We start from the raw sequence: 24752 nt of genomic DNA on the forward strand, positions 1-24752 counted from the left end.
TGCTTGGCCGGGAACTTTTCAATTAGCCTGTTACTTATTATTACCTGATATTTTCAAAAATATCAATGACTTGTGGAAAGTGGAAATTAAAATATGAGACAAAATATACGACATATGAAAAAAAAACAGTAAATGAATTACGCTTCCTTTATATTCAGGCTGTTTTATGGGCTCTTACCCGTTACGTCAAAAGAGCTATAGTATGTATTCAGTGAACAAGTACAGGGTTGGACAGTATTTGAATTACTTGTCATTAAAATACGTAAATAAATTTGTATTCAATTACTTCTTGGCAATATAATTTGTATTTCCAATACATTACGCTAAGATATTTAGCAGTTATTATTTCAAATAACTATACTCCAAAATAAAACTTCCCAGAGAGTCAGTGGTCCAGCCTACAGTAGTCAGATTCCTAGACGATTAAAGTAAAAAGCAACTTTTACTATATTTAGTATTTCATATTTCAAGTACACAACTAAGAATTTTTAAATGCATCATGCAAGATAATATTTTGTAATGTGTATTTTAATAACATCTTAATAACATTTTAACAATTATTAAAGATAAACACTAGATCAATTGTATATTAGAGCTATGAAATGTCTTTGAGGGATTCATAATAGATAATGTCCCAATTTGGATACTTTTATAACCCTATTTTAATCAAAAGTTTGTTATTATATATCGTCGTTATTTTAGCATATATATGAGCGTACACCTTTTGCTAGAGCCAGATAAAGTAATAATAATAATTTGAATCGAATCTTTTAAACCTTCCTTCATAACTTTTTCAACCAGTTGTCACTCGAATAAGCCATTAATAATACCACTAATTTTATCTACACATGCCACCTGCCCACCCTGAATCCTATATATAGGTTTAATAAGTAATAGATTTCCATATAGCCAACAAAAAAAAGCCATCAAGAAAAATACTTAAACTTAACGAATTGGAAGTTCAAATACAATTAAATCATCAATTAAGATCTTTTTCATAGTGGGTTGATTAATTTAAGAAAACAGTTAAAAGAAAAATAACGACTATTCTAGCGTATACTCTATTCAAAACAGTGGTGATACACATCCTCAATATGTGCCTGTCGAAAGCTGTATTTTATTTTTACAGTCAGACATTATTATCCTTCTCATTTTAATATATTCAAGAATAGATTGAATGCTGTTTGAGAAGTTCGAGCGTGTAAGCCTGCAAGAGTTAATTTAACGTCTGCAAAATTCTCCAAAATATTATAATTACCAATTGTAAACCGGCAAACGTTTTTTATCCGTTTGTTTTAATAAATTTGAAATCGCCGCGGTATTTATTGAAAGTATTTTTGCGTGTTGCATCTGCACTGAATATTAGTACGGCCACGGCTAAAATACCTCAAAAAATAAAAAACAATATTACCTTAAATTCACCAAAAAGAATCCACCTTTATGCGAATAGGTGACAAATCAGCTTAATGATAGCTGTATCAGAGATAAAATATACGAAATGTATAAAAACTGTAAGCAGTTTCTTCAATCGAGAAATAATTTAATACAATTATTTCAGAGAAAATTGTTAGTCTGGAGAGTATCCATAAAAATCCTAAAGATATCCAGCTATTTGAGGGATGAATAGCATCCCATCAAACACTGTTGGTTAATATAGGATTTAAGTGGTATAAAGATAAACCAAGAAGGGGTTTAAGGGGTTTAATGGAATGTCGAGATATTGCTTTTAAAAATATACAATTTTTAAAATCATACAACAAAATCAAGGAAGGATTGTTACATCAATTTATATATTTAGATGTGACGGCAAGATGATAATAAGTCTAAGGGTGACTTCCATTGAGAAATGAACTATGACTTATTTTTGCAGCTGTTTGAAAATCAGCTTTTAAAGAACTTGAAAGAAATATTCGTTATTGTTTTGGAGAATTCACCATATCATTGTACATTGGTGGATAAGATCACAAGTGCATAAACAAAAGCTGCAATTAAGGAATGGCTTAAAGTACATAAAATAAGTTTTGAAGAAACCATGTTAAGGAATCAACTATTTCAATTTGTTACTCAGTAAATATAAATGAAATATTTAATTGCATTTTTGTAATTTACTTTTTTAGAAATAATCTTGAGAAAAGATACATAATAGATCAGACTTGATGAGAAAGATGTATACAGGTAGTAACAGAATAATCAAAATGGTAATCAAAATGATTTTACAGGGGAACATTGCATCGAAGGAAACAAGAACTAAGCGTAAAAGGTAAATTTCCTCTCTAATGAAAATAAAATACATTATTCAGATAGATAATTATCAGATAATTGTTAATTAGGTGCATTAGGCCTTCGGGGATACTACTATATAAAAAACAGGCCTAGAACTCTACCTATACTAATGTGGAAAAAAGTTTAATGCAAATATAATGGAACAGCTCTATAACCCATAAACCTATAAAGTATTGTGGCTGTATCATTAATTGTAGTTTAAAGTTCTTCAATAATATATGCATTAGGTGTACTGTAATGTTAAAATAAATTATAATACATAACATGTTTGTTTAATTATTTCCTTTAGATTAGAATTTTGTTATATGCTAAAGTCAACTATTGATAAAAATTGAAGTTTAGTTCTAAAATCTCAATGCTGGAGTATCCGAATACTGTATCTGGATCTGAAGAATTCTTAAACAATCTTATCTAGCTATTAAAGTTGATGATTTTGTATATTTTTCTACATTAAATAACACTTCTTCATTTTGGTATTTTTGATTTATTCGGTATATGTACAGGTTAGTCCACCTCGACAGTCGATATTATTATTCGATTTCAAAAATCTGTTACCGATGCCCGTCAGAAACTTCTAGAAACTTACGCTTATCCTGCTCCGTGTTGCTTTGGCTTGGATGATACAAATGTGGTGAATTGCGGGTCCAAAATAATGAAAAATATGTTGACTAAAGTATATTTTACCTATTTTTCTCAATAAATACATTCTTAAAGTGAAAATATTATCATAGTACTTACGAGCAGCTAATAATATATACGTTTGCAAATAATGGAACAAAATATCTTGGATGAATGAACTGAACATTTCCTACGCGCTCCTTTATGACTACGAGTGAGCCTTGGGACTGCCGTAATTGTCTCTAATTCGACTCCAAAGGAATCCTATTAAATATAATCGTAAATTAACTTCCACAGTACAATAATACTTACATACACGAACAATGTCGTAAAAACATATAAATTGAAGTAGGAGTTTTACATCGTATCAAATTTAGCTCCATTTGACTGACCTCCCATATTTCAATACTGTAATGTGTCGGGAACAATTTTAAGAACAATAAACAACAGCTTACAATAAATTTTGTCACTTTAATCATTAAAACACACAACACAAAGTTCACGGATGTTATATTAAATAAACAAATCTGTATTAAATAAAATTTAGATTTTATTTTATTTTATAATTTAATTTAATTTCGAAACGGAATAATTCAGTATATCCCTTACCCGCTTCTGCAGCCGAGCAGAATTGTAAAAATACACAATTTAAGCTCTTTCAGTTTTTAAATCGGAACTGATTTAACTTCGTTGCTCGAAAAATAAAATTCCGTTTTTGATTCAATTTGAATCAGCCGGAAGATTTTTAAGAAACAATCGCACGAAATTGGACAAAAGCAAATAGAGGTTATTTCGTTTGAAACAATTTAATATTTTGTATGTTAGGAAAGCGTTCTCGGAGTTTATTAGACGTCTATCGCCAATTTGTTATTATACGTGGTCATAAATAGTCGTTTTATTTACAAGTAGCGTGCACTAATTGATTTGAAGGCGGTATGCTAATTAGCATAATTAATGATAAGAGAGTTGTATAAGAAACTAAATTATTGGTAAGTCCGTAAAAATAATTATACCTTGTTTCAAACTACAGTAGCTTTTCTGTTATATGACTACTATTCGTAATATTTAAAGTCAACAATAAAAACAATAGTCAACAGTAAAAAATAATCAACATTATTATGTTAGATTTATTCAACAATATGTAAAAAGAGACAAAACAGCGTTGTTGACAATGGCTCATTGGCTAGTGGAGACTGAGGAAATGAGGGTGGAAATACTGTAGTGCACAGTTTTTGGAGACATAGGCTGGAGCAATGGAAAAAATGGTTTTTTATAAAAGAAATTGCAATACATAGGTAGTCTTGAGCATGCGCATTTCGATAATATAAATTTCCGTTATTTAATATTTGCTGATTTTATGGTTATGGCTATTAAAACACTAGTTTTTATATGCATTAATATCACAAATTAACTATAGTCCGTTTAATACAACAGTGAACTCGGGTCATCTGAATTATTAACGTCAAAACATCGCAATGTTGCCATATCAAATCTGAGTGATAGTTCGTTTTGGCTTTGATATGCTACAAAATTCTAAAATAAATAAAATAATTGAACAAAGATACTGTTATGAAATATATTTTATTTTAACATTACAATACATCTGATGTATATATTAAGAAAGGAATAAACTACAATTAATTATGCAGTTATTTGAAGGTTAGACTTTTGTTTATTATATTTAAATCGAACTATTTTCCATAACATCCAAGAGTTTGAGTCCTAGGCCTGTATTTTTTATGTTGTGATATCCGTTGACGCCTAATCCACCTAATTAACAATTGTATATCCAAGTAATATATTTTACTTTAATTAAAAACCATATTTACCTTCTACGCTTAGTTCTTGTTTATTTCGGTATAGTGTTATCTAGCGAAGTCAATTTGATATGACTGTATTTCTTCTTTGTTTGCTGTGTTGCTACCTGTATACACCTTTTTCGATAAAACTAGATTTAATCATTTCATTCTCGCTAATGCATTTGCCACATCTGCAAAATAGTTAGTAATTTTTCTCTCCTCACACATTTTAACCTAATTACACATATTTTCTTTATTAATTATATAGTCTTATATATCCTCAGTTTTTAGTTGCCATCACTCTATATTAGAAATTGTCAGCATTGAATCATAATCCCATATTGGCAAATTTAGTTTTTTTTATTCAACATAATCCTCTTCAAGGGTGATACACTGATTATAGCGACTCTCTAACTTTTCGATACCATTTTTGTAGTACTATTTGTCCTTTGTTTCAAAATAGGCCTCAGTTTCGTGGATCACCTATTCATTCGACAAACATTTATTCCCAGCGAGCAATTTTTTGAGATCTGAGAACAGAATATAGCCGCTGGGGGCCACATCTAGAGAATACGGTAGATGAATAAGCAATTCAGGGATTCATTACGTAGTGCTTTGTCTTGGTGAAGCAGCACTTTCCGTTTCTTTGAATCCGGCCGTTTTTCGCCGATTTAGTCCTTCAAACGGTCCAATAATGCTATGTAATAGTCGCCCTTGATGGTTTTCAATTTTCAAGGCAGTTAATGAAAATTATTCCATGCGCATCCCAAAATACAGACACCATAACCTTGCCAGCCGACTGTGTCTGGAGCGGCTTCATCGTGTGCAGTCCACTTGGATGACTGTCGATTGGATTTTGGAGTGAAATAATGGAGCCAAGTTTCATATATTGTCACATATTGGCGCAAAAACTCGGATTTATTACGCTTGATTATCTTCAAACACTGCTCCGAACCATCAACTCGTCCTTGTTTTTGGTCAAAAGTGAGCTCGCGCGACACCCACTTTGCACAGAGTTTTCTCATACCCAAATGAATGATATTATGTACATGTTCAGTTAATATCTTTAGAGTGTCTGCTATTTCATTCAGTTTCAATTTACGATCATTCAAATTTATTTTATAGATTTTTTAAATGTTTTAGTCGTTAACAATCTCTTTTGGGCGTCCAATGTGTTCGCCGTCTTCGGTGCTCATTTCACTACGCTTAAACTTAGCATACCAATCCTTGATGGTAGATTTTGCTGGGGCATTGTCCACAAACTCGGCATTAAGCCAAGTTTATGCTTCAACTGTATTTTTTCACTGCTATAAGCAGTATTTTATCAACACGCGAAATTCCTTTTTATCCAATTTTTTCACAATAACAAAAGTTGCTTCACTCAAAATGCCATAACTCACAAATTAATGATCCAACAGCTGTCAAATTTATACACGCATCTTTTCAGGGTTAGGGCTAACTAAAAAACATATGGATTTAATTCTAGTACCGCCATCTATATGTCAGGGCGAGGACTTTTCAATTGATCTGTTAACTAACATTCGTTTACAAGTTCATCATTAGTCAATTTTTTTTTCAATATTTATGATCGGGTTCATCCTAACCGAAGGTGTTATTAACCAATCCTGTTTGTAGTATGAATAACAATAGATCTGCAATGAATTATTAACAAATGTTATGACCAATAGAACCTAATTAATTGTTATTATTCCACCATTTATTTTTTTCCATTAACTTTTGTTGTTTTAACACTATTTTTATTTTGGTCCTCTTCTTAATTATCCATGTCTCATTTAAAAACACAAATTGAAATAATAAGTCTTGCTTCATTTTATTATATGCTTTTGTAAATTGCATTCTATTAAAAGAAATATCTGGAAGTTCCGTTAGACCTCTTCATAGGTCAACTTTGTACCATTTAAATCCTATATTACCCAACACCGTATGAAAGTATGATCTGCTTTCCTCAAAGAGCTACATATCTCTAAGCTTTCTATGGATACTTTTCCGACTACCATTTTTGTTTTTGTTTTGACTGGCTTCGGCATTTTCAAATATTGTAATAATAAGCAGCGACTTGAAATTTATCAAAATACGCAAAGCATTAAACGACGTTTGCCAGTACCAAACACTATCATCCATGATCTCTATCCAATTATCAACAACATCAAAACTACCCAAAAATATCGATTTGCTTATTCACAAGGCGGAACCTAAAAATGATTAAATAATTTCACTAAACTTATTACAAAACCAAGTACTTTTTAATTTATGTGGCATTTCATCATAACACTAGATAGTTAGTTATTTTATTGAGATCTCTTGAATGATGACAAATTACTTTCATGCATTTCATTTCAGTTAATTCACTTTTCGTTAATTTTATTTAGGAATCCAAAAAAAAACTAAGGAAAGAATACTTTATTTTATAAACAATACTGTAAGATGTATTGTTACTTACTTAACATGCCTACGTATATTTATGTATTATTGTAATACGAAATGACATGCTCTTTTATAGAAATATGCGATCAGTACTAAAACGCTGTGGGATGTTCAAACAGCTGCAAATAAAATTTTGTTTAAAAAAAGATCTAAAGAAGAGTAAGACAAGATATGTTTTCTATGGCCGTGGGTAGCACTGAGTTATGTGGTATTATTAAAAACAAGTTATTGTTTTGTTTGATTTATTAATACTGTTGTACTAATGTGTAGATATGCAATTTTAGTGTTTTTATTGTTTGTTAGGGACAATATACAATACAAGGAATAGATTTTAAAAACCTTGGACATAAATGTACCTTTATGTGTTTGATAATGAATAATATTTTAAAAATTCGGAGTTTTCACTATGTGTAATTAAACATTGAGTGGCAGGGTCTATATTATTTTATTTTAAAAGGAAGGGAATATTTAATATGGTCAGCTTTAAACTACTTAATATCTTTTTTATGTGCTAATTCAACCTGGAAGCCTAATATATTAAATATGTATATATTTTTCTCTCTAAATAATAAATAGCAAGTTATTCTACAGAACACTTGAAAAATACATATGTAACATTATTAGGAAAAAATGAATCCGCGACATAGTTATTACTAGATCAACTGATATTGTTACTCGTTAAAGATTTTGTCAATATAGCTTGTCGCAAACATCAATGGCATATTTGCATAAGAACATACAAATTGTACCAACAAATGTTGTTATGCTTGTTCAACTACATTCTCTACCGCACTCAATACGGTGCAATTGTTGCTACTCAAATTCACATATGTATGATAACTTAAGGACTATACTTTAACAAATAAAAAAATTATATACCTTCAGAATTGTATTCCTCCATATTTATTTTCTTGGTTACCTTATTTGGAAACAATGTAACCAAATTCTCTATTCTATGATGGAGAAACAACCGGTATATCTCATTAATGGTCATTATTTCAACATAATTTCTACAGATGTTTATACATAAAAAATAGATAGTTCAATAAGTTCTGTCGTTCATTTCTTACCACTATATGTTACGTTTCAAAATTACCATTACATAGTTATTTTTACAAATCGGCATCAGTTTTTTTATCAACTTCAAACTAATAAATTATTAAATTCAAAATAACATTTTGAACTAATTGGTTGCAAAATTTGTAACAAAGAATCTGATTTACAGTAAATTACTTCAATGAAAAAAAAAATTGTGAATTTATTACAACAGGTTTTTTTGTCAGGTTTAGAAGAAATTCGTTATTGGGATATCAAATAAGTTTATAATATTGACAAAACTGTACAGGTGTTATTAATAAGACTAACTAGTATTTTTTTCATTAAGGTGGAATGAAAAAGTATGTGTGTTATTAAAATAAGTTTTAAAAAATCGAAGATAATGATATGCAAGGGTTTAAAATTTCAAGGAATATTCAGGCAGCTTAGCAGCTGACGAATCAACTAATTCTAGACCTTCTAGTTCTAGTTAATTATGATGCAACCTCGAACCGTTATACTATTGCGGTTTTATTGCTTGTCAAACTAAAAAAAACGACGAGTTTTCTGTGAGGTATTGCAGTAGTAATAAAGAGTATATCTGCTACAGCAATTTCAACAAAAAAAATACATGGATTGTTCCAGAAGGGGCACCAATGCGGAATGTTCATCACCACAAATCTTACTGTATATCTGGTGGGAACACCAAGATTTATAGTGTTACAAGCTGCTAAACCCAAATGAAGCTCTCATTGCACATATCTACCGACGTCAGTTGAATTAATTTGACAACGCATTGTTGAAAAAAGATCAGTAATAGCGAGTAAGAGACACATAGTTACTCTTTTTCATTACAACTCTTGGCTAAATGTCGCAATTGATGTATACGATAAACTATTACAGCTAGAATGTACTATGGCTTCATCTAAATGTACCTTATGATGACGCAGTGGTTACGAGCGGCCAACATGCAGGCGTTCAAGCATTATAATTTAAAAAACTCTATCTCTTTGCTCATTATGTACATTGCTAAGCGCACCTATTAAATTTGGTTATGTGTAACGCTACTCCCACAAATAAGCAAGTCCGTGTATTTGTTGGCAATCTACAAGACATTCCTAACTTTTTTATGAGACATGTCGAAAGAGTAATATTATAATATAGGGCCTATTAATGTTGTGTACAAAAACAGAAACCAAGTCGTTGTAATTATGGATGAAATAGAAGATCAGTTCTCCAGCCTCACACTGTCTGGTGCAGCAGCCCCTATGCTTTGTCTATTAAAAGGTCCGATTTTCAGTTTTTGTCATTTTCCCATCATCAACGTAGATATCCTTTCTAACCAACTGCAGCAAAGAAAAGTCGAACTTACTGGAATAAGAGACGCTATCGATAATTTTAAATGCAATATTACTCAAGTTCGAAATAATATCGATAACATCATTAGTGAAGCATGAGATATAATAAGTCATCACCGAATTTTCGCTTTAGTGGTGATGTTATGATAAATTGTGTAAAAGATCGATTTCGTTTTATACTGCATATAGTAGTTGCATTACTTTTCTTTTCGGAATACCTTCGAGAGTATTACGGTAAATTTCCTGAGGATAAACTCACTTCCGTATGTTCCTTTTTATACCACACTTGGTAAAAAACGATTACGAACTGAACTCAGTTATTTATTCAAGAAATGAAAGCAGAAAATTAAATGGTGCAATACCTCACCCAAAATTCTTAATAGCAAAGTATCTTGGAGACACGTTGGGAGAGACTAGACATTAGACATTTATTAGAAGTCGTGGTAACAACACCTATGACATAATTAATGAACATCAGAACATCAGGACATCAAAACGTTTCTCAGAAATTCAATGGCCGAAATCCTTTAACAGCTATTTCCATACTATCTGTTGAGAAAAAGTTTATCTCTGAAAAAGACAGTTTTAATGACAAAGTGACCAAATTTGCAGACAGAAAAGAGAGCAAGATGGACTTTCTTTCTTTTCAAAAATTGCAGAGCACATTAAAACTTTTACCAAGAGTCACCAATGTGTTATTGAGTTAAGAGTCACATGCTATTACCCAAGGTTCTAATATAAATCTTGAAACAATGAATGGCCCAAGTAAAATCCCTTTATTCCGCAAATAAATGCTCGTTAAGCAATCACCGATCGGAGAATCGGGAAACCCCTCCCATGAATTAGAGCGGGTTGTATCGTAATAATTTTTCGTCGGTTAGAATGTTCGACTTCATCTGTTTAATTCAGCAGATTGAATGCGAGTATCGAACCGAACCCGCTGTAGCTGTAGCGCTCGCGGTTACCATAGTCGACCGAAATTTATTGCAACATATGTTACATCCAATATCTTAATCAGAAATCTTCTCCTTTTCTTTAATTCGCCGCACGTCCGCCGGCGGCGGTTTGTTACTCCTTCGGAATACATTTATTCCAGTTAAAAAATATCCCCCGCCCGTTAAAGCCGAACGGTTTAGTTATTGGTTCCCATTGTATCGTAAAACGTTGGGTCCTTCTCGATCCCATTAAATCCGAATTTATAGTAGCAATCTTGAAATTTTCGAAGCGCAAATGCCCCCGAACAGCAAAATAAATTTTAATATGCAGAGAGTGTTGGGGAAATATATTGCTGTTTACTTCTAAATATACGCATTTTTAGTTGCGGAGGCTTTGGCGGGTGAGGGGGACCGGATATATACGATAAGGCACGACCTGTTCCTAACCACCGACGGTTCCTATAACAAAGACGTTTGTTATATATTGCCTGTCCCTTAGATTCGATTTATGCCACCTCGGCTTCCCTTCGGCTGCGGTCGTTATGATAATGGACGAATAAAATGATTTAATTTTCTCCTTTTTCGCTTAGTTGTCATCGTTTCCAATCAGATCAATAACAGGAAAATGTTAACACTACCGCATACTGACATTTATTCCGTAACAATAAGTTGAATAGATATGTAATCAATGATACATGTGCTATATTAGTTTTAAAATTAAACAAATACAAAATGACAGTATGAGTGAATTTCTGTCTAAACTTGCCAATAATGCGAGTGCTGAGAAGGCTACAAGATTTACAGACCTCCTTGGGAGAATGTTTCAACCCCATATATTCGATGGTGTTAAATCATTGCCCAGAGCCTTTGGACAGAAAGAACGAAAATTCCATATGTCACTTTCACCGAAGTTAAAAAAGAAATAAAAAATAACATTAACCCATAGAATGCTCCTGGTCACTAATTAAGATCACCAACTTAATAAGTGCTTCATTCTGACTACAATATGTACTACAACTATGGATGGTGCCTGAAGTATTATGTTTCGTAAACCCGGAAAGTCAACTATCGGCTAAATATTATTATTGCCGGCAATGTCCAAATTATTTGAAAAACTTCAATTGAAAACAATAAAATGAATCATTCTAATCAGGAAAAGCATCTTATTCCGGTTTATTAATTTGTTTTCAGAAAACAACATTCCACGATTGGAATCGTTCTGTGAATGCCACTAGAAGAAATGCCATAGAAAAGTCACTAGAAGACAATAAAGTTTGTTCTACAATATTTATAGAAATTTCTCAGGCTTTCGATAAAATTTAGCAAGATTAATATGCTTCTCCCTAACCAATATACAAAATTTGTTGAGTTATATATAAATAACCGATACATCAAAACTAAACAAAAAGATGCCTATTATGACTTAAGCAAAATACAAGCAGGTGTTCCACAGAGAAGTATATTGGGATCAGTCCTTTATACATTGCCTCTTTTCAATATAGATATTGTTACTATACTTGTAAAGGACACTGCAATCTTAGCTACTGAACGGAAGAGTACAAACTACTATAGCGAAAATACAATGCTGCTAAATTAATCATAATAATTTAGCGCATATTGATTTTACTAACAAAAAGTCAAGCACAAGCCAGTATATATAAATCATCTAGTAGTCTCGTATGGAAATAAAGTCAAATATCTTGGCATAAACCTTGATGTTAAACTCAGGTGAAAGCCATATATTAAGAAATAATGTGAAGAATTCATGCTGAAGAACAAAAAAACACTGGTTATTAGATAGACCTTCGACCCCGTCAGTATATAATAAGCTTTTGCTTTGCCATCAAGTTTTGAAACCAGGGTGGACTTATCGTGTTGAGCTCTGAAGTTGTACCAGCCAAAGCAATAGTAATATCATATAAATACTCCAAAATAAGGTACTGCGACATACTGCTGATGCTCAATGGTAGAATGGTAATGACAATCTGCATAAGGACCTGAAGATAAAAACTGTTGATATTGTTATCAAGAACTACGACCAAAGACATGAACAGGATCTCCACCAGCTCTCTAGATCCTAGATAATGATGGCTTGGTCAGGAGATTAAAGAAAGTAAAACCAGTTGATCTAGTTCAGTGAAGTTATAGGTCCAATTCAGTGCAGATTAAGGACAGTGATAAAGATGATCGCAAAGTGTCTTTCGTAGAATAATTGCTTTGCATTTTTAAAACCGTGACAGATTATATTAAAGCTTATTAATGTTAATTTACTAGATTGTTATAATGAATTATGAAAAATATGTGCTATTTTCTTCAATAACCTCTTGCCACTGCTTGTGAGATTTACTAGAGGCCCTTTTCAAACTCGTTAACGTCATTAAGAAAATGTTGGAAAGGCCAAAACAAATGACAATCGGAAGAGTCAATATCTGGTTTTCACAGTAATATAATTCTATAACTCTACAGTATAACTTCCAAAGTTTTAATCTAATCAATGTCTCTAATTTTTCTAATTCACTAGAAATACGTGTGATCTAGTCTTACCGAGATGAAAGACAAAGTCTTTCTTATTGGCCAATTACTGATGTTTTCTGCCTACTGAGTTTTAACTGCCTACTTTAGTCGCCAAAATTACCGACTCTAATTTGTTTGGCCAGTAGCTCATGAAGAATAATTCCTATCCATTCCCACCAAACACTTTCCTTAGCATCAATGAGGGCCTTGCAATTGTTTGTACAGCTTCTCCGGACTTTGACCACTATTATTTTCGTAGTTATTATCATAATACCCTTTTAGTCCTTCGAAACCATTAGGCGAAAACGACACGACACCGTTTCATTTCAGTAGCGATTCAATAATTGAAACAAACGAATAATTGAAATCGAGTAAACCAATTTTAACACCAACATTTACTTCACACAATATGAACTTCTAGAACGTCCATCTGTAAGACTCAATAACTTCTAATGAAGTAAAAGAATGACACTATTTTTACCAAATATTTAGAACGTTCAGTGGACTCTTGCCACACAAACGAGCTCATTAAACAATTACAACTAGATATAGTTAACTTTGAAGTTATCTAATAGGAACACCCGACAATGATTTTACTGTATTTATATTTGTTCCACAGTAGGCAAACCTTGAACTCATTTTGACGGCCACTTATATCAAAGTTGTCGTTATATCGTATTTCTCATCAGATATCGTGATTTTTCTCTAAATTATGTCTCTGATTATGTCATATAATTTACTTCCTGTTGCTGACTTTTTTATTATTTTGTCTTCTCTTATTATTATTCGTAAACGATCTACTAATCATGTTTAGCTTCCCCTATCCATCTAGATCTTAATTCTATTCTTAGACACTCAGTAATTAAATTTGTAATTAATTTTGATCGGTTCATTTTACATTTTCTGGGCACTATACTTTTAGTTTTTTATTTTTCTTATTATCTTTGAATTTGAGAGATTATGACAATATAAGTAGTAAAAACTCAAAAATATAATATTACAATATAAAAGTGCGTTCAGATACCTGTGTGGAACTATGCCACTAGCAGTATTTACTTATATCGAGCAACACTATATGGTTCAGGTATATATGAATTGAAGACAACTAATTGAATCAAATGTGAATTTAGTTCAATAAAAACATGAACAAAAACATTGTTTAAAGTATTGTCCACTGAAAATTATTACTTTTTCCTATCTTTTAGACAGTTTATAAATTCCATCCTATTTTTTGAGCGTAGAAATATGTCAAAATAATGTATGATCCTACACCGATTAAAATAAATACAAAGAACAACTTATTTTTGTCCCTGAAGCAATTTAGGACATCATGTAAAATATAATACCCTTGCTTTTAAATGATCCTATTATGTTTTAAAAGTTTACTAAAACTCTAAAGCTTATTGATTAATAAAATTTTTAGGGCACCTCTGGTTTCAAAAGCATCAAAACCGATACACAAATCTACTATCTACAAATGAGTCCATAGATTTTAGGGGCTTCCGTAGCAGTTTGTTTCATGGATTAACAATAGAAAACAATTGTTTCGGAACATACGATTCCAAAAAAATGCTTTAAAAAAAGATATTTTTAATGCAGTAAAATAACGTATGGTTCTGAGGCTGTTGTATATGTAACATATCAAATAAAAAGTAAGTAACTATTAGTTTCAATAAGGTAGGGCAAGTTAAACGAGAATATGTATGTACATTCAAAAAATGAAACACCTAATAAATAGTAGTAGCTAGAGATGAATAATAATATAATATTTCATAATAAAAATATCCCTCAAAACTATTTTACAAATCAATCAATTTTATTTAACCTAATTTTAAAGAAGGTGACTATTGACTTCAAACAATTTACAATTGATGAAAGATGAATCCATTTATACACGCACAAAGTAAAGTTCAAAAGTTCTGAATTTAAATAATGCAATCAAAAGATGACAGTTTTGTGTCATCATTAAACTATCGAGATAATAATTTAGTCATTAATGTGCATTTGAGCGAGTGGGTTTTTGCTCTTAAATTTTATTTTGTTTTAAGAATTTATTTTAGCTAAAATAATTCACTACGATCTAAAATATATGTACCGGCTGTACCGGAAAGTAATTACCAGTTTTTCTAACAGATGTCACTAGCCTTAAGTATGATATAGGAATGTTCGTCGGTCGGTCGGTCGGAATGAATGGCTGTCGATACGATTGTTTGGCCGAACACTCACTACTATTTTTGGAAGGAACATGCACGAGAACTAAAATCACTAATTAGATCAAAGTTGTTTATTTCGTTATTAAATTGATACATGTGGTCGACGGGAGAATTGACAGGATATTAGGTTAGGTAGAGGAGGTACGGTAGCGCTGTGGAAGTGGTATTGTTACAAGGGGATGGAGAATAGAAAAGAAAACGAGGCATCGTCGTGATGGTATTTTATAGCCTGGAACTGCATGGTACAAATCCACCGGCATTGCCAACCTGTGTATTTGTTGTTCGAGAATTCGTGGTGGCCTAAAGGGTCGCGGCGGTCGCCACATAACTCCCCTCCTAGTGGAACCGCCGTGCAACATACCTCTACGTGGTGCAGGTTCCGGAGTGCACCCGCAATCATGCAAACAAACGCCCAGGGACTGCTGATGAGATGAGGATCCCAACCTGAGCGAGGAGTTTTATGGGATCAGCTGCCGTCGAAGTTGTAACAGGACATCGCTCGTCTTGGGGCGTTTAGCTTTCTTTGAGGGTACCTATTAGTGTGGTGCCTTACGTGTCCCGTTTCGTGATGCAAAGGTGTTCATGTGTTGATGTTATATATGATGGGCTTCTGTGATTTTCGTCCATCAGGCTAGACTCGTGGGATGTCGTCGACTATGTGATGTTGATGAGTCATGATCCATTCCTCGTGCTGTCCTTCTATGCACGTATCAAGTACCTGTCGAGTGGCTTATGTTGAGCCGATTTAGCTGTTGAGCGCTTTGATCACGTCGAGGTCACCAATTGTAGGAATGTTCGTCAGGTCGGTGGGTCGGAATGAATGGCTGTTGATAGGAGTGTTTGTCGGAACACTCACTACTATTTTTAGAAGGAATTTGCAGGAGAACTAAAATCACTAGTTAGAGTAAACTTGTTTATTTCGTTATTAAATTGATACATGTGGTCGACGGGAGAATTAACAGAATTTTAGGTTAGGTAGAGGAAGTACGGTAGCGCTGTGGAAGTGGTAATGTTACAAGGGATGGAGAAAAGAAAAGAGAGCGAGACGTCATCGTGATGGTCTTTAATAGTCTGGAACTGTATGGTAGCAATCCACCGGCGTTGCCAACCTTTGTACTTGTTGTTGGTGAATTCGTGGTGGCCTAAAGGGTCGTGGCGGTCGCCACAATGATATATTTTGATTTAACACATATGTTATTCTATTCTACTGAATAAATCTTCAAAGCTATGCGTGTTGTATTTTTGCGAAAGTAAAGCCGTTATATATCGATACCTCTTTGAAAATGTCAAGTTTTGTGTCTGAAAACGTGCATTTGCACATTACTTCTTATTCAACCAATAGAAAAGAGCCGCTGAAAATCATAGATTGGTGGCAGCATACGGTAAGCATGCTCTAACCTTAGAACTGTCTGAATCGTGGTTTATAAAATTCCAAAGTGGTGATTTCGATGTGCGAGGCAAAGAACCTTCTGGTAGACCGAAATAAATTAAGGATGCGAACTTGCAGGAGTTATTGGATGAAACCCCAACTCAAACTAAAATACAATTATCAGTAACATCAAATGTGGTCCAAGAAATGATTAGCACCGTTTAGTAGCAATGGGAAAAATCCAAAAGATGAGAAAGTTTGAAATTAATTGAATAGGTGTGAAGCGCTGCTTCAAAGGTATGCTCGGAAGTTATTTCTGTATTGAATAGTGACGGATGGTGAAAGGTGGGTTCATTTTAAAAACTCTAAGCGCAAAATAGCATGCTTATCACCTGGTGAAGCGACACCAAGAGTAAATCGTTTTGGTCGCAAAATAATGCTCTGTGTTTGAAGGAAGCCGAGAGGCGTAGTGAATTATGAACTATTGAAACCTGGCAAAATAGTTAGTAGTGATGGCTAGCAACAACAAATGATTAATTTGAACTATGTATTGATCTAACGTCAGAAATGGTACCGAGACTAAAGTGATTTTGTAGCACGATAACCTACCATGTCATAAAGCAAAAGCAACCAAAATATGCCTTGAAAGCCTCAATGGAATACTTACTTACAGAGCAGCACTTCGCCAATTGCGAAGGGGTTGGAAAATATCTCGATGAATGGTTTTCAAAGAAGATGGCTTGCATAAATTGCCTGATATGCCTGATATGGCCAAGATGTATAAAATCAACTGGCTAATACTTTGCATAAATACATTTTTTCAGTTCTTGAAAACTATGTTATTATTATTATTAGCTACACCTGGTAAACAAATGAGACGGCCATGGTGATCATATAGAAAAGATATATTTAAATTGATATATTGATGGGTGCATAAAGATTAATTTACTGTAATTATTATTCAACCCGTATTTATTTACCCGAACTAAAATATAAATCATTGATTTTCAAAAACCAACTGCATGATTAACAATTAACTTGGACGGTTTTCTGTTCAGGCCTTATTCCACATTTCCTTGAGAGTTGCGAATTATCAGGAAATTACGGATAGAGACTCAAAGGAGAGCAGGCCGGAACGAAGACATAATAATGCAGGCATAACGTAATGCTAGAGTTTAGGATACAAAACAAAGTTGAAAGCAGAGCACGGTATGGAATGGACGTAAGGGTCTTCAGTTTCGCGGAGTTGACGGAATTGTTAAATTAAATTGTGTAAGAAGTTTCGTAGATTGGGTGAATGGAACGATAAAGGAGGATGGTTAGCGGTAAATGAATGTTGAGAAAACATGAAACACTGCATAAGTTGTTCGATTCAATTTAGATATATAGGCAGACTGTGCAATGCAATAGATATGTAATTGACCAAGATTCGATGTAATTACCAGCAGTAACAGATCAATATTACTGTCCCCCTAAAAAGCAAACCATCTTAGTTTTCTTGTGACAAATATTATTAAGCGACATGTATCTGGAAAAGACGTACTGATGAATTTAACCAATACTCGCCTTGCAATGTAAATTAAAAGAAGTATAACGGGGACAAAAGTCTCGCTACCATTTTGATTGTCTGTAACTTTGCTCTAAGAAAAGATAAGTAAGTTTGGTTTTCATAAAAGGTTTATTTCTTTTTTTGTGGCCGCTATCCGCTATGAAACTTTCGGATCTTTTTAATGCATTTTTCATAACATCCTGTAACATCTGAGACTGAATTTCTTCAAGTTCGTGAGGAATATTGTTTTTAAGATATTGAATCGTTTGGGCTTATTTACATATACTTTTGATTTTAAAAAACCCTATAAGAAAAAGTCTGGTCTTGTTAAATTCGGAGATCTGGCTGGCCATACTGAATCACTACTTCGCGAAATTAGTCTTTGTGAAAAAACGTCATTCAATAATTGAAATGTTAAACGAGCTGTGTGTGTTGTGGCCTCATATTGTTGAAACCACATGTTCTCTAGTCCTTGCTTTTCCATTTTGGACCCAAGAATATTTCGAATCATGTCATGATACTGTTCAACAGTAACAGTAACTGCAGTATCTAGGTCATTAAAAAAAAATAGAGACCAATGATGCCTCAAGCATGAATACCACACCATACAGTTGTTTTTAGTGGATGCAATGACGTTTCATGAATTAATTGAGGATTCTGTGTTCTCCGTAACCGACTGTTTTGTTTACTGATGTGGCTATTGAGAAGAAAATGGGCTTCATCGCGCACCAGAGTAAAATTTTCAGCGTTACGAGACGTTCGTTGTCTACTAGAACGAGGCCTCTCCGCTGTAGTACCGTACTGTCGAAAATTAGCATGTAAGTGAGAAATTATGGTTCTGTGGGGCACTGGACGATTAGAATATTTTTAACGCAATTTCTCCTGAGTCTCAATAATGCAACGGTTATTTTCAATAAATATTGTCACTATTTCAGCTCGTTCTTGTGGCGTATATTTATCTATAATAAAATATGGACATCTATGCAACACAATGGTTAAAGCGAAACTGAGCTACGTCACAAAACCAAGGTGACGCGCATTCAAAATGGTAGCGGAACTTTTGCCACAGCTGTTACAATCGAACAATAGTAATGCCTAACTTTGTAAATTCAGATTGTACTAAATATATCTAATGTTAGATATAGTTAATTTTAAAAAAATTACCTGAGAAATTCGTGAAAAGCTATGGCGTTTGGTTATAGAAGACTCGGTAGGTTTTAAGTAAATCCTATCGCCCTATCATTTTGTTTATTAGTGTTCACCTATTAAAAATCTATCCGGTGTAATCAAATATCTCCTGGACCAATACCTCAGATCCTCTACTAGTTACCATTTGTCCCTATGGCCAAAAACTTAGTCAGCATAATATTTGAAATATCATGATATATAGATGAAATATCATACACTCTCCGTCAATATCATGCATCTCATACCGGATCATCTGTGAAGAGGTTTCTGTCCCTTTCATTTATTTTATCCACCAGATCCTACGCCATTACGAATTCTTTCTGGTCAATATTGTGAAATTTGGATTTCCTTGAAACTGCAATAGAGATAAGGGTACGTCCACTGAAAAAACTGCCAAAGGGTCGCTTCCAACACGTATATAACAATTTAAGATTTAGACAGAGTATAGTATAGGGTAATATACTTTACAGCGCCAGTGTGCCTATTAAATAGTCATATCTGGTACATTTGACTGACTTGTGCATAATATCATTATTTTGCCTAAAGAGATGAAGTATTAGAATAGCTTGCATATTTTTAAATTAAACATTATTAGCATGTCTAATTTCACCATAAGAAAGCTATTAGTGACCCTAGAAACAAATAGAGTTATTAGTTGTATTCACATTTCGGAATTTCCAGTAGTGTAACAACAACAAAACATTTCTTGATAACAGATCTGAAATTTGTGGACTATATATGTTGATTGTAACTATATATGTATTATTGAAATTATAAATTAGTCGCTATTAATTTTGAAAATTAGTATTAAATATATATATATATATATATATATATATATATATATATATATATATATATATATATATATATATATTCAATGCACTCACTCAGATTATATTTAAAAGTATATTGACAGAATTCATCATGAATCGTCCTCATACTTCAATGAGTAATACTTAATAAATTTAATAAGTACAGTAAATCTTCCCATTCAAGCGTTTCGTATATAATTTCTCCAAAATTGATCGTATTACTATTTCTATAACAACCGCTTTTTTAGAATACTTGACACTAATGAATTATTTAAATTTAAATTAAACTTTTATAACGTTACACTTTGATTGAAACTTGTGCGTATATGTTGGAATGTAACTGGATTCGTATTATTTCAGCCATCAGCTATGTTTTTTGGTATTGATGCTACTATTGAATTACCATTAAAAAACATTTGAAATAACTCAAAATAAGCTTACCTCATTTATTCAAAATTCCTGTATCTGCTCTACACTGCTGACGTTCCAACAACAAAAAAAACTTCTTGGAACCTTTGCTGATGACACAGTTATTATGGCAAAAGATATATTTCTGCCTAGGGCAATAGAAAAAGTGCAAGTGGCAGTCAACAAAGTCTACAAATGGACAAAAGATTGGAAAATTTAACTTAATAGGTCCAAATCTGTCCGCGTTAATTTTGCATTAAGGCGAAATAATAAAAACTTAATTATATCACTCAATGGATGCCCGATTCCTCAAGCAGAATCAGCAAAATACCTTCGAATCTATCTTGACGGTAGATTAAATTGGAAGCATCACGTTAGACAAAAAGCAAAATACATTAAAACCAAAATAAAACAACTATACTGGTTAGTCGGAAGATACTCTCAACTTGATCTAAAATCAAAGAGGTTGATTTATAATATAATTATAAAGCCCATTGGACCTATGGGGTGCAAATATGGGGTTGCACTAAAAATTCAAATCAGTTAGTCATATAACGCTGTCAAAACAAGGTTCTTCGATTGATTACCAATTCCTATCGCTATGTAACCAATGAAGAACTGCACGATGACCTGGAAATCAAATGGATTTGCGAAGTTGTGCAGGATTTCGCCTTGAAACACGAAAGAAGATTACTAAATCATACTAACGTGGAAGCAATACAACTGCTGGACAGCGCGCAGGATGTCAGGAGATTGAAACGAACAAAACCATACGAACTTGTGTAGACATTTAGTGTGTATTATTAGTGTAAACTATATCTATAAGTTAATAATTAATAAATAATTATAATTTTATAATTGAGGAATACATTCTGATGTATTTTCTCGCACTCGTCTTGATTGTTAATTAATCCAAGCACAAAGGAAAAGTAGTAATAAATTAATTGTAATAATAATACTAATTAAGATTGTACTAAGCGTATCTAATAAAGATGTTATAAAAAAAATTATTCAAAATAAAATAATCAACACAAACCACAACAAATTAAAATAAAAGCGTTTGCAAAGAGAAAATATATGATATTGATGGAAATAATTGATGATAATGAAAATGGTAAATAAGATACAGGGGATATACAAGATAATATAAATACCATGCAATATAGTATATGAGAATTTAGACTGGGCTTGTGGTATTTGTAATAAACTAAATCGACTATTGATAAGGATCAAATCCTCATGGAATCTTAATCTAATAAGAATTTCCCGAACATCACTAGGTTCGCGATTCCATCGGTACTATCCTGATTGAACGGCTGCACCGTGTTTTATTGCCGAAAGTCCGCCCACGTGATCGTTAGGTTTTCCAAGAATATCGAATCCCTATTTGGAAGAACTGTAAAGGTAGGTTAGAGGTCCGATACTAAAAATATCTGTCTGATAAAATGTATATGCTCATATATATGAAAATTGAGGATGAACAGTCGGTGAAGTTGACAATACAGTTATTCGAGGAAAGCCGGAGAAAGAGACCCTCGAGTATCTGTGTCGGGATTTTTATAGACCAAGCTCCATTCTTGGGTCCCTGATTGAGGGCGACACTAGAGATTGTTTTTCTCTTTTAGTGCTGGGAATTTCATAATTCTATAAAAACCTTTTGTCTCCTGGAAAATATCGATACTATTTGCAAAGAACAATTCGGATTGTTGTTATCGCTATTTGTTCTGATACAGGATTGATGCTCACATATATTGTTGTATGTTGGCTACGCTGCAATAGTGTTTCGACAAAAACATTCATAGAAGTTTGCAAAATCCTTTATACGAGAAACCAAAGCTAAGCTGCGAACGAAGAGTGCAAATATAATAAAACTAGGATACTGGATATTTGGAAGAATGTGGTGTGGTTTGATAAATTATGGTTTAGATTGTTTTCTTCAAAGGGTTGGATTTATCTATGAAAATCTCCAAAAGAAGCTCCGGATATGCCTGATTCCTAGAGTCAGCAAGGGAGAGGTTACGTTATGATTTTGGCCGCAATATAATGGTATTTAAGTTCTTGGTTTGGTTGACTAGTTTGTTGCTGCCAAACACTGCCATACCCCAATATGATAATGCGCCCATACATAGAGTCAACCTTAATGTAACATTCCTCAACACCTTATTAACAAATAAGTGGAGGTTGCTTGTCATTTCTGGTATATATATTTTATGCCAATTTTAACATTTTATACAACAGGTAGGTCTCTGAAGTTATTTCTTCGTTTTATTTTTACATCAAGATGTTTGTCTGATCATTAAAAATAGAAGTATAGATTTCCGGCAACCAAAATTGTATTGAAATCGAGTAGTAAAATGATTAATTATGTACCAGTTGATTTGAGATATCAACATGTATTTTACAGCACATTCCTATTATAATAACCTCTTTATTAAGATGTAAGTGAAAACAAGGATAATATACTATTACTATGGCGAAGGTAACAAGTAACTAATAATTCATTCTCAATAATAATACCAAAAAAAATAATTTGCTTTTTTTCCTTCACTCAACGGAACTCAATTAAACCCGACCGGCTGCCACTCGACGATCTAAATTGCAACGTTTCGAGTCGGAACCGCTTTTTTACCTCGATGGTACCGCGCACCGACGGATTAGACACGTTTTCATACTCGTGAATAGGTGCGGTACTAGGTTTGCAGTTCATGGTCGGTGATTCCGTGAAATAGTACGATAGTACGGCCGGAGCCTCCTTGTTTATTCACATTAACGATGGCAAAATGTCGAAAAACGTTAAGAATCGCGGAGAGAGAGAGAAAGAAGAGAAATACCAATAGGAGTGTTACGTTCCGTGTTAGTTTTTGATTGTCATTGTGAACTATGTTGGTGGCGCATGATTCATTCTTGTTTTTTTTTTCGCTTCTGCCCAGTTATAATGTAATGGCAGAGTTACATAATGTAATGACACAAGTATATATAGTTTCAGACCTGGGCAACCGGAAGCTGTTTATGAGATATATTAGGGAGCTAAATTCAAATCCTTAGCCCTTTTTTTAAAATTGGTTCTAGTTTTCGAAATATTCAATAAAATCATTATAATACTATTTTTATGATTAACGGTGATTTATTGAATTAAAAGCATACATAAGAAATTAATAGAGGTTAAATTAAGTCTTTTGTACTGCTGCGTATTAGGATCCAACCATAATCGGTCATCATTCCTTCGTACCAAAATCCTTAGGCGATAGTTTCGATTTTCACTATGTATTATGAATTAATATGCAGAAAATGTATTTCAGGATACATTTTAGCTCCAATATTATTATATTTTTCAACATATTATCCGGTAATTTGTAGTTGGCGAGAAAGCTATGAAGAACACTTTGAAACGATGCTGCTGCTTTATAAGGCGTTAAACATTTTGTAAAATATGCGTCAGTCATTAGTTTTTGAATATTAGTTCTGACAAATATTTTTTTTATTCACCCATATGAATATTAGTTATTAGTACTGGAAAGCTGGTATTAGTTGTTAATAAGACCATCTTTAATGCGAAGACATGGCAACTAAAGTTCCTGTGGACGACCAGGTAGTACAGTGAACAACTTTTGTTCTCCACACCTTTGTCACATAATGATGATTAACTGCATAGCTGTACCACAGATACAAAAAACAAAAAAATTTCGTGAATCCAGATTGTATTCCAACCAACAGATCAATAACGTGGCAGATGACAGTAATACATCTGTCAGTAATACGTTAGTAATACACAGTCACTTACACTTGTAATGAATATGTAAATCAATTATTATTTATAAGTTAAGTAAAATTAATTAATTAATTTTCTATTAGGCTTATTATATTTGATCTTAGCTAAATTTTACGTACTGTGTCGTTTATTCTTTAGTTGATGTACAGCGTTAATATATATACAGCGTAAGCAATCGGAACAGATGGGTTTTTACTCACAATCAAGAGTAGAGCCGCCTTCAAAATGTACTTAAAACTATTTATGCACATACGTTTTAATTTCGCTGATATGTTGTATATATCACATCAAATAATTCTTTGATATCATTGTAGGAACGCGTCATTTTCTTCAAGAACGGTAAAATAGCGTGATTTCTATTTCTGTATATAATGATTTTATTAGAACTATGCTTTTTGTTACGATAAATTCAAATTTCGTATGAAATCAGTCATTTCCGTTCCGAAGTTCCGAA

The 24752-nt window shown here is 32.9% G+C and overlaps 1 protein-coding gene and 1 long non-coding RNA gene across 5 annotated transcripts in view; one reads left to right on the forward strand and one right to left on the reverse strand.

The window, feature by feature from the left end:
• Positions 1 to 24752, forward strand: part of LOC143204879 (uncharacterized) — a 383076-nt gene that overhangs the window by 241765 nt on the left and 116559 nt on the right. The window lies entirely within an intron of this gene.
• On the reverse strand, positions 4464 to 4845 carry LOC143204884 (uncharacterized). The gene is made up of 2 exons (XR_013007692.1): positions 4731 to 4845; positions 4464 to 4671 (listed from the first exon to the last, which is right to left on the reverse strand). It is a non-coding gene; the product is annotated as an uncharacterized LOC143204884 (long non-coding RNA).

Source organism: Rhynchophorus ferrugineus, unplaced genomic scaffold, assembly GCF_030347505.1.
Source record: "Rhynchophorus ferrugineus isolate W39M unplaced genomic scaffold, kcgeb_rfMv2 rfM11, whole genome shotgun sequence".
NCBI classification, from domain to species: domain Eukaryota; kingdom Metazoa; phylum Arthropoda; class Insecta; order Coleoptera; family Curculionidae; genus Rhynchophorus; species Rhynchophorus ferrugineus.